The sequence below is a fragment of the Protomyctophum bolini genome, assembly GCF_963924005.1.
Source record: "Protomyctophum bolini genome assembly, chromosome: 10".
NCBI classification, from domain to species: domain Eukaryota; kingdom Metazoa; phylum Chordata; class Actinopteri; order Myctophiformes; family Myctophidae; genus Protomyctophum; species Protomyctophum bolini.
This window is the reverse complement of record NC_137871.1, coordinates 27,213,314-27,231,361: the sequence shown is the minus strand read 5'-3', so window position 1 is coordinate 27,231,361 and position 18,048 is coordinate 27,213,314.

The following is an 18,048-nucleotide window of genomic DNA, read 5'->3' as shown; positions in this document are numbered from 1 at the left end:
TATAGCATATTGGTTGACTATTCAGAAATTAGCAGAAAATCCTGAAGATTTGTGCAAATCTTTCAATAATATATATATATATATATATATATATATATATATATATTTTGGCTTTCGCCTTTATTTTAGATTTTAAAGCAAATATTTTGTCTCAATTTTTATCTTTGCTTCTGGGGTCCCTGCAGAACTGATATTTGTAGAATGGGGTCTTACACCTGCAGTCCAGACTTACTGTATGTCTGGACTGGTTGCACAGCGAGGGGGGGGGGGGGGGGGTCTGGAGAATAACTATAGGTAAGATGGAGAGAAGACAGTGGAGTGGAATAAATGGAGAATTGGTGTTCTGTGGCGGAGTGTGAACCTGACCACGGCTCTGAGGTGAGACTCATTACAGCCCTTAGTCATTTTTCATAGGCTGTTATCAACTAGCTGTGCACAGATGATGGATGGCTGACAATTACATTGTTGAAAACCTCATATGCCCTCATTGGCAGGCAGGGGCAGGCCGCCATCTCAGCCAGATCACCATATGAACTTACTTTTACTTCTCAAATAGATTGTACCACCGAAACAACAACATTAGGGCCAGAGACGTGCACACATATAGACATCAAAGGGGGCTTCAGCCCCTGCCCTTTTAACCGTCTGTAAAACAACTGCCCTTTCCAGACCGCGAATGCAGCATTTACCATGGTGAAAGAAATGCTAATGCCACACTCCTTTCCATGCCATTCCGGAAGGCAGCATTAAAGAGTGCTGGTTGCGCCCTGGAAATAGCTTATCTACAAGCTCTCAAAGCATGTAGATCTGCAATTTTTGCTATTTTTGTCAAAAATGTCCCCCTTAACGGGATTTCAGCCCCTGACCCTAACACTCTTTGCACGTCCTATTAGGGCCTAATAGAGCCTAATAAGACACATTTTGTTCATCAATATCTTGGCTCTGCTTAAGTGTTCAGGTTGTATACTTAACAGAATAGCAACAGACAATAAAATCCAAGCCTTTTGTCCCAATTCCCTAAAAAAAAGCACAAGGCCGGTTGCTGGGCAATGTATATGAGCACGCAGAACAATGACAGGCAACAATGGAGGTGCTCAATTAACTGTATAACACTGTCATCAATTAAGACATCAATTACTAAATTGATTGATGAGACCAAATGATCCGATTAATTTTCTCCATCCAGCGTAAAACCTGGTTGCAGCAATATTGGATAATCAATCAAACTAGCAATTTCATTTGATCTGTGATTTATTTTATTTTATTTCTATTTTTATTTATTTGTATTATAAAGGAATCTTCATGTTCTATGTTGTTTTCGGTTTAATCCTGTGTCAACATACAATCTAAAATCAAGTAAATCATTTTTATTTTATTTTTTACAATAAGCCAATATATGATTTCCTCTATAAATAGATTGTTTAAATAGAATTGCATCAGATGCATCTTATTCTATTCAACTGATTGCCATTGATGTTAATAATGTCCCTCGACCCCGCTGTATAACAATGGTCAAAACAACAATGTTTGAGGGAATGCCTTGAGACCAGCTTGAAGTACGGCTTTGCTTTTTATTCTCTCCGTGTTGTCAGTGTGCTGAGGGGTAATTGAAGTGATCCTCCACTATGGGATCTATTTATACAGAGCATAATTCCCTCTGTATTCAGCCATTATCATGGTGTCAGAACATGCACAATGCCACAATAAGGTCAATATAATGAAACTTCAAAACAATATGGTGTCATTCGTATAATAAAAAAGTGAGGCGCTCCCCCGATTGTTTGGACTCATAATAGTGGGTTAGGTTAGATTGAGCCTTTTGGCAACCGCTTTATAATGGTGTATAAACTTTCAATTCTTCGGGGAATAAAAAAAGTACACACACACACACACAAAGTAAAGGTAAGAAATTCTGCATTTAGAATGCAAACACTATTTGATTGACCTGACCTCAAATATGGCATGGTGTTGTTGAACGTCACTCTTTGTTGAGGGACAATTATACAAAATATTTAACTATTCAGATTATTTTATTATTAGTGTTGTTGTTGTTGTTGTTGGTATTGTTGTATGATGATTATTAGCCTATTATTGCTGTTGGTTTTGTTGTTATTTATCAATCCTTAAGGGATTTCTTTTCTGGGATGACTTCATTGCTTTGGTTTATTATTTTCAAGTCGCTGTTGTAATCAGCAGCAAAAACTGGAGCCAAAATTACATCAGTTATCCACGTTTTGCCATTAGCGATTTGACAAATACCCCTTTATAATAACAGCTCCGTATCATTCTGCTTGACTCGCCCCAGGGACTGAATTCAGTTATTGATTGCCTGTTCAGTTTCACTTGGAAAAGGTTGATAAAAGGAGGTTTTCACTTTCTCAATTCGATGTGACAGCTCCCTAACAAGAATAATGGACGGAGCCCATTCACAGGCAAATCAAGCTAATCCAGCGTGCCCCTCCGCTCTCAATGGAGAAGTCACAGCTCTTCCCAGCCCATTCCATCACAAGCCCTCTCCTCTCTTCATAGACCTTCAAAGTTACCCCAATTCTTCCAACAGACAACATTGGTCTTTGTTAGCCTTTCTAGCCTGCGATCTTAATGGATAAATAGCTCGATAAATGTATACATAAAGTCAGTAAAGTCAGTATATAGAGCAACAAAATGGAAGCAAAAAATGCTTCTTTGCAACAAAGTTTGTTTTAGGCGTATTAATATGCTTCCAGCAATCCCACCTTCTTTATACGTATAATACGTATACTATATATACGTATATATTATATAAACCTGTGAGGTGACAACACTTCTTTATATATATATATTATATAAACCTGTGAGGTGACAACACTTCTTTATATATTATATAAACCTGTGAGGTGACAACACTTCTTTATATATATATATTATATAAACCTGTGAGGTGACAACACTACTTTATAGTATAAAGTAGTGTTGTCACCTCACAGGTTTATACGTATAACGTTTATACGTATAAACCTGTGAGGTGACAACAAGAGTTGATTGTGATCCTGGGTTTTTTCCGGCTGCAGAAGTTATTCACCACGCCAAGAAATGAGAAAAGCACCTTCCCAAATACGACATGTGCAGTCAGTGAGTTATTGCTCCTTGTGTGGCATCCTGAAATCAAGCCCCATTCCTCTACCATCCTCTCCTGCTCTTCACTGTAATGAGCTGAGGCTTTACATGTAATCCCTTTAGTGAGCACAACCCAGGTGAGAGAGCAAAGGTGTGTGTGTGTGTGTGTGTGTGTGTGTGTGTGTGTGTGTGTGTGTGTGTGTGTGTGTGTGTGTGTGTGTGTGTGTGTGTGTGTGTGTGTGTGTGTGTGTGTCTGTGTGTGTGTGTGTGTGTGTGTGTGTGTGTGTGTGTGTGTGTGTGTGTGTGTGTGTGAGCGTGCGCTGCACAGACTGGGCATGTGAGCCCCAAGGTGTGCAGTCTGGGCACAAGCAAGTCAGCTTGATCATGCATGTCTAGGTGTCTATCTGCGTGTGTGTGTGCGTGCGTACGTGCGTGCGTGTGTGTGTGTAGGGAGGGAGGGTGCAGGTGGATGACATCCCCCAAGGCAGATAGCTTTGCGTTAAGGTATCAGTGAGACTTAAAGCATGTTCAAAGGTCATAGGTTTGCAGCAGCAGCTCTGAATGTTGCCCTCCAGCATCAGGTGTGGGGCCAGGAAGAGCTCAGTGGAGACTATAAAAGCAGTGGATTGCTCAATTCATACCTGAATGAAGCGCTGTGCGGTGGCCACTTAAACCCTATATACTTTTACATTGTATATGTCGATAGCGAAAATATCAGTTCTACAAGCTCACAACACGTCGCAATGTTGTGAGCGAATGTGTTTTCTTTGGTCAAATATTCCCGTACTTTCGACGGATGTTTGCCTATTATGACATTATAAAGGGGAACCTGCTGATCAAAGGCGGATTAACTTGTGAAGGGGGAAATGTAAGAAGAGGTGAAAATAACATCAAGACAAGCGATTTAATTGCTGCAGTGTCAACCATTTACATTTCAAAGGGATGGTTGAACTTGCCATATGTCTCTGGACAAGAGGGCTGCCGAGGTCTCATTCAAACTTTGACATTACAAGATTAAACAATGACTTTGTGAGACTTTGGTTCCAGCTATTGAAGTACCACAGGTCCACACCCATTCTGCTCTTAGATGAGAGAAAAGGGGAGATTAACATGATTTCACTTTATCCAACACATACGGGCCTCAAAAACCATAAAACACAACCCAAAGGCATGCACGTCCTAGCTCTGAATGTGCACTTGTTCCTGGCTCTCAATTCTCCTTTTCAGCCTCCACTAAAGAGACAAGGCCCAATCACAATATTGTCAGGGCTCTGTTGGTTTTCTGGTTCAAATCCTTGTTCACGCTGTTTGCTGAGTACTCATCTGCTGTGACAGCCTTCAGACAAACATTGAGTCCTGAAAGAGGTCTTCTCACAACCAGATCTTTCCTGCTGGGCAGCGGCTGAAACGGTTCCTTTCTCTCCCCATCAAGTGGAACCCGGGCCTATTGAGTCGGCCCCTGGGATCCCTCCATTGAGGCCGGGCTATGGGCCAGTGCTTCGCCCCTACCGAGCCCCAGGCCTCCCTCATTCTCCCAGGACACCTGTACCCTCTATATAAGCCCCATCGTGGGAACCTCCTCTCAGCAGCCATCTTGCCACCTGAGCTATAGCTGGTCCCTGTGCCAGCCTATAGCTGGTCCCTGTGCCAGCCTATAGCTGGTCCCTGTGCCAGCCTATAGCTGGTCCCTGTGCCAGCCCATGGACAGGCAGCGTCTGACTACATGGATCTGGAGTCAAAGCACAGAAAGACAGACCGGCGGTATGTATGTCAGTTTGATCTCTGGAGCTTTTTTGGTTGAAATTGCATATATATATTATTTTTTTAGAAGCGAAGGAATCCCATCAAAACATTTTTTTTTTAAAATAGCCATTGCATCTAGATGTTACTTTTATGAAGTCACCACAAACATGCACTCATAAACAAATCACACATTCTGATCCCGTGCAGGCTAGAGTTTGCCCTTCCTGCAACAGAACCCCCCCCCAAACACACACACGCACGGGCACACACACACGCACACATGCACACACGCACACACACGCACGCACACACGAGCACGCACCCTCTAAAATCTCCATGGCACACTGAAGAAAAATGGCATCAATTAATCAGCATTCATGAACCGTTTACTTGAGCTGGCCTTTGTGTGCCACAGGGCCTAATCCAGACAGAGACCAGGCTGTTCTGCAGCGCTGCAGACTGCGCCACTCCACCCTTTGTGGGGAGAAACCCATCAACTGGTGTTACAGGGAAATGCCTCCCCCACCCCACGCTGAGAGCACTAACCTTCCCCGCTTCTCTGTCTCGCCCTCTTCCTCTCGTGCCCTCGATGCCACTCCAGGGGCAGGAAGCAGCTATCTCTTGGAGGAGGCCATCCGTATCCCCCCCCCCCCCCCACACACACACACACCGCGTCCAATTCACTCCCGCTCCCACACATGTATGTATGAAGACATCTGTCCATATTTGATCAGAAATTCCATTTTGCCCGCAAACGATCCCCAGCCCCCGTTTGCCACCCAGGACGAAGGCAGCCATTTCTATGTGCAGATACTTTCCTGCATAATTCCCCAGCAATTCTTTTGCCTTGCAGAAGAAGCAAGTTTAATTGGGTGGTGCATTTAGGGCCCTTTTCTACAATTACACAATTACAGCGGAGATGCATTTCTGCATGTTATGACGCTTGGCCCAATTTACTGCACTTTTCACACAGTTTAACTCTGGTTGCCTTTTCAGGGGATGCAAATTTGCCTCGTTTTGGCTTCAAATGAAGGATAATTACCCATATTGAAATATACACCTTTCCTACAAGAGGTTCCTGCCAGTTAGTTCACATTAAACCTAAGGAGAACAAAACATTTCCAATTCCACTTGAGCACACATGATGCCATCTGCATCGTCTTGGGTTAAAAGCAAGGAAATTGGTGATGAAATTGATGCTGAGCAGCACATGGTATGAAACTTAAGTCATGATGCCCAGGTTGGTCGATGTTGGTGGGTTTCTTGAGACTCCACTGGCCATTTCCTAAACGTGTGTTTTCATAGGTTTTCCCAAACCAATATAAAAAAATTAAATTAAATCTCCCTGATTGTTTTCATTGTGTGTGTGTGTGTGTGTGTGTGTGTGTGTGTGTGTGTGTGTGTGCATGTTGCGTGCGTGCGTGCGTGCGTGCATGTGTGCGTGCGCAAAGATAAGAGAAGAAAGCAGAAGAAAGTTCAACTAAGTCTAATTAATTCAAACGTAAGGCCCCTATATAAATAACACACGCAAAACAGGACAGAGTGGTTTGTCGACCCCGACGTGTGATCGACATCAAAGTGCGTTCCATTCCTATCCTTCCGTCTTCCTTTATGCCACTCACTGTCCTGGAAGTTATTGAGAGAATAATAAAGGGAAAACTCTCCATCCGACAGACCCTCTCAGAGTGTGAAGTGCCGACCTGAGACCCCCTCAGACAATGACTTACAAGACACTGTTTTAATTCATATCCGCTCGTCCTTTCTTGCCAGGGGACAACACAACAAGCCACTGACCCACCGGTACACAATTAGAAGTGATGCGGCAGTTAAGGCTACAAGCAACTCTGTTTAACACTCCGTCTTTGACCCTCCAAACCACTGAATAAATATAATGCCCCCAATGAGAGCAAAGACACTGAGGTGGAGTGAAAAGGAGAGCCGCAGAAGATTTTAAGCCACAGATAAGTAGTTAAAGACCTTTATAGAGTATAACGCCATTATCCCCGGCTGAATAAAAATAGGATTTAGTGTTTTTTCCACTTAATTTAAATCAAAAGAATCCCCACCTTACATATTGCGCTGGTAATGTAATGGAGAGAGACCCACAAAAAAGGCTTTGTGGCTCTGACACCTCCTATAGTGGGACTGTGTTGTCCTTCTAGCAAAAGGAAGAGAAAGGTTTTTTCTTCTCTGCCTTGCTATCTGCTAACACATTCTAATTGATGCCGCTGCATTCCTCCACTGGATGCATTCAGTGAATAACGAGCCTTGCACTGAATGCCCATGAATTGGTCCCCACCAAGCAAAGCAGTAAAGCCCCTGGCCCCCTATCCCTCAACCCAGCCCCCCCCCTCCCACACACACACACACACACACACACACACACACACACACACACACACACACACACACACACACACACACACACACCGCACCGCCATCACAACCACTACCAACCGGCAACCAACCACCTCCCCAGCTAGCAAACCTTTCCCCAAAAGCTCTACTCTCTAGCTTTACTGGCCCATTAAGCGCCACCATTGTGCAGAGATGCAGGCCACAAAAGCTGTCAATCTTTTCCACTGCCCTCCAAAGCTTTTTTGGACTCACACAGACTGGAGTGACAGACCGACCGCCTCCCCCCCTCCCCTCCCCAACTCATACCCCTCTGCTCTGCCCCACACACACACACAAACACCCATCAGCCAGCCACCCACCCCCGGTCCCCCCGAAAATCCTCTCCCCGAAACTTCTCAGCTAACTACCCCCACCACCACCCTCTCCATCTCTCTCTCTCTCTCTCTCTCTCTCTCCTCTTGCCTCAACGCACAAAGCATCAATCTGTCTTCAGGCGCAGCACCCTTGGCCCTTTGTCCCCTCTGCAGGTGCCTGTGAAAGCACCCACGGTCGCCCCAGCCTCTGCACACGCCACGCCTAGTCCAAGGGACAGGAACTGCTGACAAAGGCCCAGTGTGGGAATGAGCGATGCTTCGGAGGGAGGGAGGGACGGACGGACGGGGGGACGGACGGGGGGGGGAGGGGGACTCTGCTCTAGGACAGATGGCTGGGGAAGACTCCCAACTCCTCCACCACGGGGACTGTCAGTTTAAATTCACAAGTACAAATGAGAGTCTCTCTCTCTCTCTCTCTCTCACACACACACACACACACACACACACACACACACACACACACACACACACACACACACACACACACACACACAGGGGTGCATGGGGGGCAGAGCCAGTGAAGGAATGCCCTCTATATGGAAAGGGGGGCCTCCTCAACCACTATACTGTACTCTGAACTCAGGACCACTGTTGCAGAAATGCTACTTTATCAACAGACCATCTGTGCACAATGACACGAGATTCATGTTCTGTTGCTTGTTTTCATATCTTCTGTTCACGCCGCGTGTTTCCACTATCTCTCTCTCTCTCTCTCTGTGTGTGTGTATTAAACTTCCAAAATGTGTGGTGTGATACTGCCTGCCTGGAGCCATCTTGTCTAACACGTGACTCAACTGAATTTAAAGATCACTCACCACCCATACTTATAGATGGAGACTCTTAAGGGACCACTCAGGTGTCCAAAAATGTAATACATACATGATTTAATCATGCACGGTACAACAAAAAAACTTAATTTACCCGTGAACTCCAAAATGACTGGATATGCAGGTTTTGTAGCATTTACATTTCGGACCAAAAGGCCATTTTTACATCAAGGTGCATCTCACTCTTCCTTAGATTAGAAGGTGGGTGGAGCTTGATGCTGCTGCTGGGCACTCACACACACACACACACACACACACACACACACACACACACACACACACACACACACACACACACACACAACACCTGTGTTTGGTGTCTGTTCTGTGTCTTGTCCGTGATTTGATGGCTGCTCCAATGCATTTCCAATAGAGCGCCGAAGTCCTGACGTCACTCGTTCATCCCCTGGTTCTGCCTGGTTCACGGAGGTAATTTCTCTATGGAGAATAACATGGGGTCCTCTTAAAATCGTTTCATATAAGCATTGTGGTCCAAAAATAAACAAGCTGTCTCAGTGTTATTGTCAGGGAGGTGTCTCTGTATCGTTTGCGACAGTCAGTCACTCATATATGATACAGTCTGTTTCTAGCGAAAAAGTAACTAATTCAGTAGCAGTAACAATAGCGTTTTCTCTCAGTCAGTTGATTCTTCATATCCATATGAGTGTAACGGCCGGGATGACGTTTATGATGACGTTTATTATTTTTATGTGATGTTTATTTTTCAAACAGTTCTAATATGAGGCGGTCTAAAATCGACCTATATGGGGATTACAATGCAAATAAAAAGTATATGAACCCGTGGATTTGCGCCGATATTGACGTCAGATTTAGGGCCGATTCATACTCCTATTTTATAGCCGAATAAAAGTCGGTTCGGCTCTGTAGAGCCTACAATTAAAAGTCGGCTCTTCGGTGCTACTGAAATTTTCTGACGAGCCAAAATCATTTCGGCACTACGGTCACACAGTGCCGAAACAGTGGTAAAATAGGAGTATGAATCGGCCCTTAGGTGCTCTATGAAGTCACATAAGCCCGATTTCGACTGCAGCTTTAGCACCACACCACACCACACCACACCACCACACCACCACACCACACCGCACCACACCGCACCATGCTGTACTGGCCATATATGGCCATATATGGATCAACGTTATGGAATGTCAGAACAGGTCAGCTCCATATGGAGATAGAGGTTTGAGGTTTGAGGTCAGATGTAGAGTTGCTGGCCAATATTGATGACATCAGGGATCTCCATATATGGGGCTTAATATTGATGACATCAGGGATCTCCATCCCTGATGATGTCACATGATGTCACGAGGCATGACCATACATGGTCATGTCTAGGGGTGACCAACCAAACAACTGACTGACGGAAAATGCACAATAGTAAAATAAAAAGTCAGTGAGTGATCAGGCATTATGAAGCGTTTGGCCCTGCTTAGCCTATAGATCAGAACCACCTGGTGGAGGCAATGATCCTTTTAGACTGTTGGCTTGTCTTATTGTCACTTAGCCCAATTCCTTGCAGTGGAGACGCCGCCGGTGGTACAAGTAGGCGGTGTGGGGTACGTGGAGTGGTGTGAGGCCATGGCAGTGGAAACCGGGCTAGAAACACACACCTGAAGAGTGAAGACCCTGCATATAGGGCAGAATGAGGCAGCCACTTCATCTGTTTGTTGAGAACTTGAGAGGCGAGCTGGAGCCAAGAGAAGACTTTGTCAGTTTGGTTTCCTATAATGTTAAGAAGAGTTTTCTGTGTTCCTATTGTAGCCGGCTGGAATTGAGCCTTTGGGGCCACCGTAGACTGGCTGCCCTGCCACTTCCTTGTCAACAGTGTTGACTATTTAAAGGCCCTGCAGTCTAACAAACATAGGTTTCTTGGTGTTGGCTGTGGGTCCTGAGATCATGTCTTAATTGTGTTTTATCTGTCCCTGCCTTGGTGAGTAACATGATGGATGGATGTTATTTAGATTTTGTACTAAATAAGTGTTTTCTAAATAAGTATTTTAATTATTTGTTACTATACTACCCTACCCAGTGTGAGTTCATGTGCCTGGAAGCGATGAGCTCATGTGCCAGAGGGGCTGATGTGATGAACACAGACTCAAATAGGTATATACATCATATCAAATTGTTGTTGCAATGATTTATTTGTTTAACTTTATAGTATACTAAATGTTTTGTTTTCACTTAACCACTGCTGTTTTGTTTTGTTTGTTTAGACTGATTTTAGTGTTTGGTTTTATTTAATGGAGCCATTACCTCTTGTTGTTTTCCTGCATGCTGTGTGGTTCAGTGCGTGTGTTTAGTTTTGTTCTTAGTTTTGTATGATATTGTTCGCATTTTACTGCATTATATATATGAAATTGGACATTGGTCTAATATTTGTTATTCCATACTGTTCTTAAAAGTTAATACATTCCTGTGTTTTGGAACTTTGTCTCAAGTCCTTATAAATAACTTGCATTTGTTGGAACCCAGTTTACTTGTCTATTCATGTAATTCCTTGAACTATCTCAAGGTGGCGTAGTCATAACTATAAAAGTAAATCCTTTGCTATACACTTGGTTACAAGTGGCCCCAAAGGCTCAATTCCAACTGGCTACACTATGTTGATGCATTATTTGAGTAAGTATTGAGTTATAGTTCTACCTGCTATATGTCCTCTCCTCTTTTCAACCAAGGTTCATGTTTTAGGTTATTAGAGAAAGTAAAAGATGAGTGTTAATTATTTTTAATTTACTGCTTTCTTTTTCGTTTTAGCTATTTTTTAGGGGGCAGTGGGCAGGGGCATTTGAACATGAGGCTAAATATGCATTTCTTTTTACAAGATTTTATAGCTATTGTATTATTTACTATAATCCTACTAGACCCCAGAAATTTCAATCTGGCCACAAAAGATCACAGGATCTACTAAATGTGAAGGGGGAGGTGACAAACTGACCTGAGCCTACAATACAGTACAGCCCCCTCGAATGCCCCCACCCCCTGTAAACAAATATGCTAAAATCGCTAAAACTAAAGAAAGCAGCAAATGAAAAACAATTAACACTCATCTTTTACTTTGTCTAATAACAACCTAAGTGAGTGTGTCGAAGTAAAAATAGTTTCATTAGATTTGAATTGATTGATAGCTGTAGGCTTTTCAAAATGTTTCCAATTTACAGTAAACTAGATAAAGTGCCCCTCTGGGCACAGGTCTCCACCAGGCCAGGTCAGGTTGTGGCCTCCTGGTGGCGCTATAATAGGTAATTTCTTCTTACACCTTGGATGGCAATTGATTTGTTTTGCAAAAATCCACCTGTGGGTGGCGCTATAACAGACCAATGTGAAACGGGTGGGATATATTACTCAGCCTAGAAAGTCTTTGAAAGATTTCACGTCAATTGTTCATGATTTGAGGCTTTTTGTTCAAAATGGGCCAATCCTGCAAACTTTGAAAGCCAATGTTAGCCAATTAGGATGGAATATGACATATTGGACAGATCATACTTGATCACATGACTATAGAGATACTGTGTAACGATTTGCATGATTTTTCAACTGAATCTGGAGGGGTAATATCAAAAACATTTTACAAAAGTCAGTCAAAATTTGGGGCAAAGGTTCATCGTTGGCATCCAAGGAGTGTGTGCGGTTGTGCGCTAAATTTGGCATCGACCAGGTTAACGGTGCCGGAGATTAGCTGGTAACGGGGACACACACACACACACTCACCCACTCACTCACTCTCACAGACACACACACACACACACACACACACACACACACACACACACACACACACACACACACACAGTCACACACACACACACACACACACACTCACTCACTCACTCACTCTCACAGACACACACACACACACACACACACACACACACACACACACACACACACACACACACACACACAGTCACACACACAGACACACACACAGACACACACACACACACACACACACGGACGCAGTGCAAAACATACTCTCTCCCCATGCCTTCGGCCTGGTGGAGACAATGATCCTTTTAACTGTCACCAGTGCTATTAGAATACAAGAAAGTAGTTGATAGCCTACTCTGTCTGAGAGACAGCGGTGCAAAGTAACTAAGTACATTTACTCAAGTACTGTAGCCTACAATTTTGCGATATTTCCAATTTTCTATACTTTTACTCCACTACATCTCAGAGGCAAATAAACTTTACTCCGTTACAATTATTTGAAAACTTTAGTTATACTTACTTAAAACATAGCCTATACTTTAACCACTTCAGCCCTATACATTTCTGCTTTTTGAAAATAGCCGATCTAAAAGCTTGTAGCTATTTTCAAAAGATTTGTATACATTTTATATATTTGAAAACTTGTGGAATGGGCCATTTTGCATAATGAGTAGCCCTACTTTTAGTTTTGGTACTTTAAGGACATTTGTGATGCTTTTGTAGGCGTACTTTTACTCAAGTATACACTTTGAATTCTTGGACTTTTACTTGTAACAGAGTATTTCTATGTTGCAGTATTGATACTTTTACTTAATTAAAACATATTAGAAGCTTATACTTTCGCCACCACTGCAGTGGTCTATCTACAATGCAGAAACCTCTTATCTTATCATCATATTTTAACTTCTCTCATAAATTAATGCTCTACATTGTCATTCTATGTCACACAAAAGACAACAAAAAAGACAACATTTTAATACTAGTCATTAAGCCACTATTATAGACTGGGGTAATTTAAGCGGGGTCATGTATGGTCTACAATACATGACATGATGAGTCTTCACAGCCAGCATGTGTTTTATCCTTTATTGCATTGTGTATGTATTGTGTTCCACTTGTTTGGGACATAATGTGGGGTAAATAATACCATTTGATTTATGTCCCTATCCATAGGCTATCCGTTCTGTAAATAGGAGGACCACAATGGAAACAAGCCTTCAGGCTTTCTTGTGTATTCATCCTTTTGAATTAATTTTCAATATATAGTGCTCAATCAATAAATCAGTCCAAACAGGGGAAAAAGGAGACAAAAAGGGCATTATATATGAAGAAAAGGCTACCAAGAAAGATGCATTGGCATTGTTTCCTCTATCGTTTTCAATCACAATATTTTTGAATAAAAATGTAAAATATAACATTTAACAAATCACACAATTTAACAAATAAAGTTCATACAAGCAATTTCTACAATCAACTTTCTCCTCTTGTGCAACAAGTCTTCTACGTTTCGGTGTCATTACGGTGCCATCATGTGGCCATACCCTGAATTGCACCATAGCATTTTGACCGTACAGTTAACTGGCCTTAGACTGGCCCAAGGAAACAGATCAAAGAAAAACAGCAGTTTTTTTCTTTTTACTTGAGTAAAAGCATCAATACGACAATGTAGAAATATTGTCGTAAAGTCGTATTGTCGTAATGTCTGTTTTTCAGAATTCACTGGAGTAAAAGTAGCCTACAAATGTATTTGCATCAGAATATAGTTTTGATGCAAATATAACTCATTTATGCATAGTGTCCCATTTCAAGTTTTAAAAATGTATGAAATCTTTTGAAAATAGTAGATCCACAAGCTTCGACTATTTTCAAATAGTAGCCTAAATATACCGGTAGGCCTAAATGGGTAATAATGTATAAGCTTGGAATCTGCAAAGTAGCTAGTAACTAAAGTTTTCAAATAATTGTAGTGGAGTGAAACCTATGGCCTCTTTTCCGCTGAGATGTAGAAGTAAAAGTATGGAATATACTAAAGAAATATACCTAAAAATTGTAGTTAATAAATAAAGTACTTGAGTACACATACTTAGTTACTTTACACCAATGAAAAACAGAAGAATACTATATGTATCCCCTAGAGCAAAGACATCTTTGAAAGGGACAGCTCAATTTTGCATGTACACACCAATGATTCGCCACACAACTCCTTGCAACCATTATGGCAGTTGCAAGGAGTTGCTTTTTTGTGTTTGACCTAAAGCCCAAACCACACCAATGCAACTCGCAACTTGCAACATCTGTTCGCAGATGACTCGGTGCTACTGGTCTCTCTTTGAATCAAATAGTAATCTCAGCAAGGCCGAGATTACTCCTCAGTTAAAGTGGGTGACTGACAATATTATCACAAGAAAAGACTAAATTACCTAGCAACTATACCAAGGTTCCAACCTGGAGGCAAATCTTTCCTGCGATAAAATGTCTACCAATGTAATCAAAAAGGTCAACCAAAGAACAAGATTCCTGTACAACAAATACTTTGAAGACCCTAACAGGAGGGGGACCGCATGTAATTCAGACAGGGCATTAGTCCGACATGCATCCGCATGTCCGATGCATGTCCAAGTTCCTCAATCTTCTGGCACATGGTAGAGGCTACTAGGGACTCCTCGCACACATAGGCCTACTGTTGTAGTTCTCATTTCACTGTAGTTAATTTAGTTGTAGTTCATTGCATTCACTTCAGTTCATATATTATTCATGTCGATTAAAACTCGTGGAGACAGTTGGAGCAGCTTGTGGCTCACTCTGGGGTCTGCTCACCCTGGCCTCCCCGTCAGTCTTTGCAGGTGGCGCTGTTGGAGCTGGTTACTGGTTACTCACCCCGCTCATTTTGATAGGTTGGAATGGCTTAGGGTTGACAACAGAGTACAGCAACTTGCAATGGGCCTGGTGTACAAGATTTGCTACACCAGTGATACCACTAAGGTACCCATCAAAATACTTCTTGTCCACGATCACAATATCAGCAGGAGTTCCACAAACCGTTCAACCCAGATTCGGCTCAAACAAGGTGTTAAATTCATTTCGCTCCTATGCCACTAAAATGTGGAACACCCTACCAACAGCCGTTAAGACACTCCTTCAAAACCGCTCTCAAAGAGCACTTACGGGCGCTTGCAATTCTAAACCGCACCAATGCAACAGTTTGCAACAAAACAGTTTTAAGGACATGTCACATCAATGCAACTACTCATTGCCACTGCCATTGAGGATAATAGTTAGTGTAGTGTGAGGGCTGTGATCCCAGCCCCACAGTGAGATAAGACTCCTCTAAACCACACTCACATTTCAAACTCAAGTTTGACCACAGTCAGATGCAGTTATATAGTGTAGCAAGCAACTCTGACAATAGTACAGTATTACTGCAGATAGCTACCATTTGGATAGATGCACCAACGCAAAGCCAAGTAGCCAGGTGCCTATATTAGATGGGGGTTAGCACCCGCAGTTTCATTAAAGAGGATATTTCCAGAGCACTTAACCTGCCAGTTATTAAGAAACGTTGAATATGTATGTGTTTGGTTCCAAAACACCCCAGAGAATTACGGTTACCTGCAGGAAAGTGAAGGCTCGTTTGAGAAATATTAAGAACAATCAAAGCATTAATGTGACTGATGTCCATTTATTGGAAGCACCCAAGTTGAGCTCTTCTATGATTAAAGCGCCAAACAGAAAGATAAGGAGGGACTTGGAAGCAAAAGGAATGCCCATATAGCAGATGTACATCATAGGGATGGATGCAGTGGAATTAGGAGTCCTATTGGCGGAGACCAATATTGGAAAATGGTCACAGGAAAAATGGAGAGACTGAATGAAGGACTAGTTGCACTGGAAAGTGTATTTGGATGGCTGGTGCAAGGAGAAGTCGCCATAACTGAAGTTGTGAACATTGAAGTGATGCACATCAGCATCGGAGAGGAACAGGCACTGTCAGATCAGTTACGCAACTTTTGGGAAATCGAATCCCTTGGAATCCACATGAAAGAAATGCATTCTGAGAAGGAAGACATGGCAGTGTATCCCAAGCCGTGCATATCCACGGCATCCCAAACCGTGCATCCCTAGTCCCACTATAGGCTGAGGAAGAAATCAAGGTCAAGGTCAAGGTAAACTTTATTGTCCACAAGGGAAATTTGTCTTGGGCTTTCACCCCAGCTACAGCCACACATAAAACATCAATGACAACAAAAATACATTACAGAGGAAGACACAACATTACACAATTGCACACATGATGTGGATAATCAGGCCCAAACATCACACACTCTCCTATCCTCCTGGTGGAGACCTGTGAAGGTCTGTACCCAGAAGGGCACAGGTTTTTCTAGTTCATTTCTGCATCTCTTAGGGCCCATTTAACCATATAATGCGCATTTGGATGGCAAAAATGGAAGATCTGCAAGTTCAGTGTCTTGAATGAGATGTGCTGTGAGTTTGCATATCTGCTATTTTCCAGCATACGGCACCGTTGCACAGTGAAGTATAAACAAGGCTTTAGGCATATCCACGGCTTCCCAAGCCGTGCATGCCTATTCCCACTATAGGCTGAGGAAGAAATGCCACTTGACAGTTTTCAAATCAGCCTCAGAAAACATCAGGTAAGTGATGACACCCATTGCATAAATCTGCACGGCGTAGCAATTATAAAAGCCTAACTTAATTTGCTCACTTCATGTGTACGTGTAGTAGTCCAAGGTTGAGTGGACAAGCCAACAAATGGTTTATGCTACTGTTTAATCATGTGAAGTATTTTGTAATCCTTAACCAGAGGCGTTGTGTTGACTGAAGGTCAGAGGCAGAGCTGTGTTAAAATGTAGCCATTTTCTGCCCGTTTCTATGCAATGTTATAACTTTGCCACACGATGGGGATAGAGCTCAATACACGCGATGATGTGACTCAGATGACTAGCAGACTAAAATGTGATTATTGTATCTTTTATATAATACTACTGTATAATATTTACGTAAAATATGTCACCCTGGAGACATTTAGAGACTAGTTTGACACATTTTGACCTGGAGGTCAATTTCAGCACTTGCAGACTGCAGAATTTAGCCTGGTTGGTTCAAATCTTGCGTATAACAGGAAAGTTACAAAGTTGTAGTGCTAAATAATCAAAAAGAATTGTGTGAAAGCTGTGGCTGTACTTTTTCTCTGGCATAATCGAATGCTTAAGGTAAATAGGCTAAATTTACAATATATTCTAATATTATAGCCTATGTAAAGGATATTTTCATATAATTTGTCACAGTGGTGGAAACATTCATTTTTTTACTTAATAAGTAAAAGTAGGCCTACAGTACAAGGTTCTTTTCAAATGGCCGAAGTGGTTAATTTATGTTTTTGTAATAATAATCCAAATGTACAATTTAAAGAAAGAAATACTCAAATTGAACCGTATAGGCTACTTGAGTACTTTACACCTCTGGTTCGTCATCATCACTAACTCATTCTGTGTCTCAGAGGAGGGCTGGGAAAAGTTCAGAAACACGCCTACCAGTGACATCATCCACAGAGTCCTCCTCACAGACCGACTTGATTATTATTTTTTAAATCATTTTATCATGAACAATTATATGAAAATGGCTGAAGTTATCCTTTAATGAACATGGACATTGTAACTGTTGAGCCATAGGCTTTATTATTAGCCTACTATTAGCCTACATTGATTGATTGATTGATTGAAGTATTTATTAACAGTTTGCAGAATTACAGTACATTTAAAGCACAACTCAAAATATAAACTGTTAACTGTAACTGCATTACACTTGTTTACAAGAGGGTCCACCGTTTTCAATTCATCATAACATACATAACATACATATTAAAGGGAAACTTCACCCTTTTTGCAAAAATGTTAAAAGGA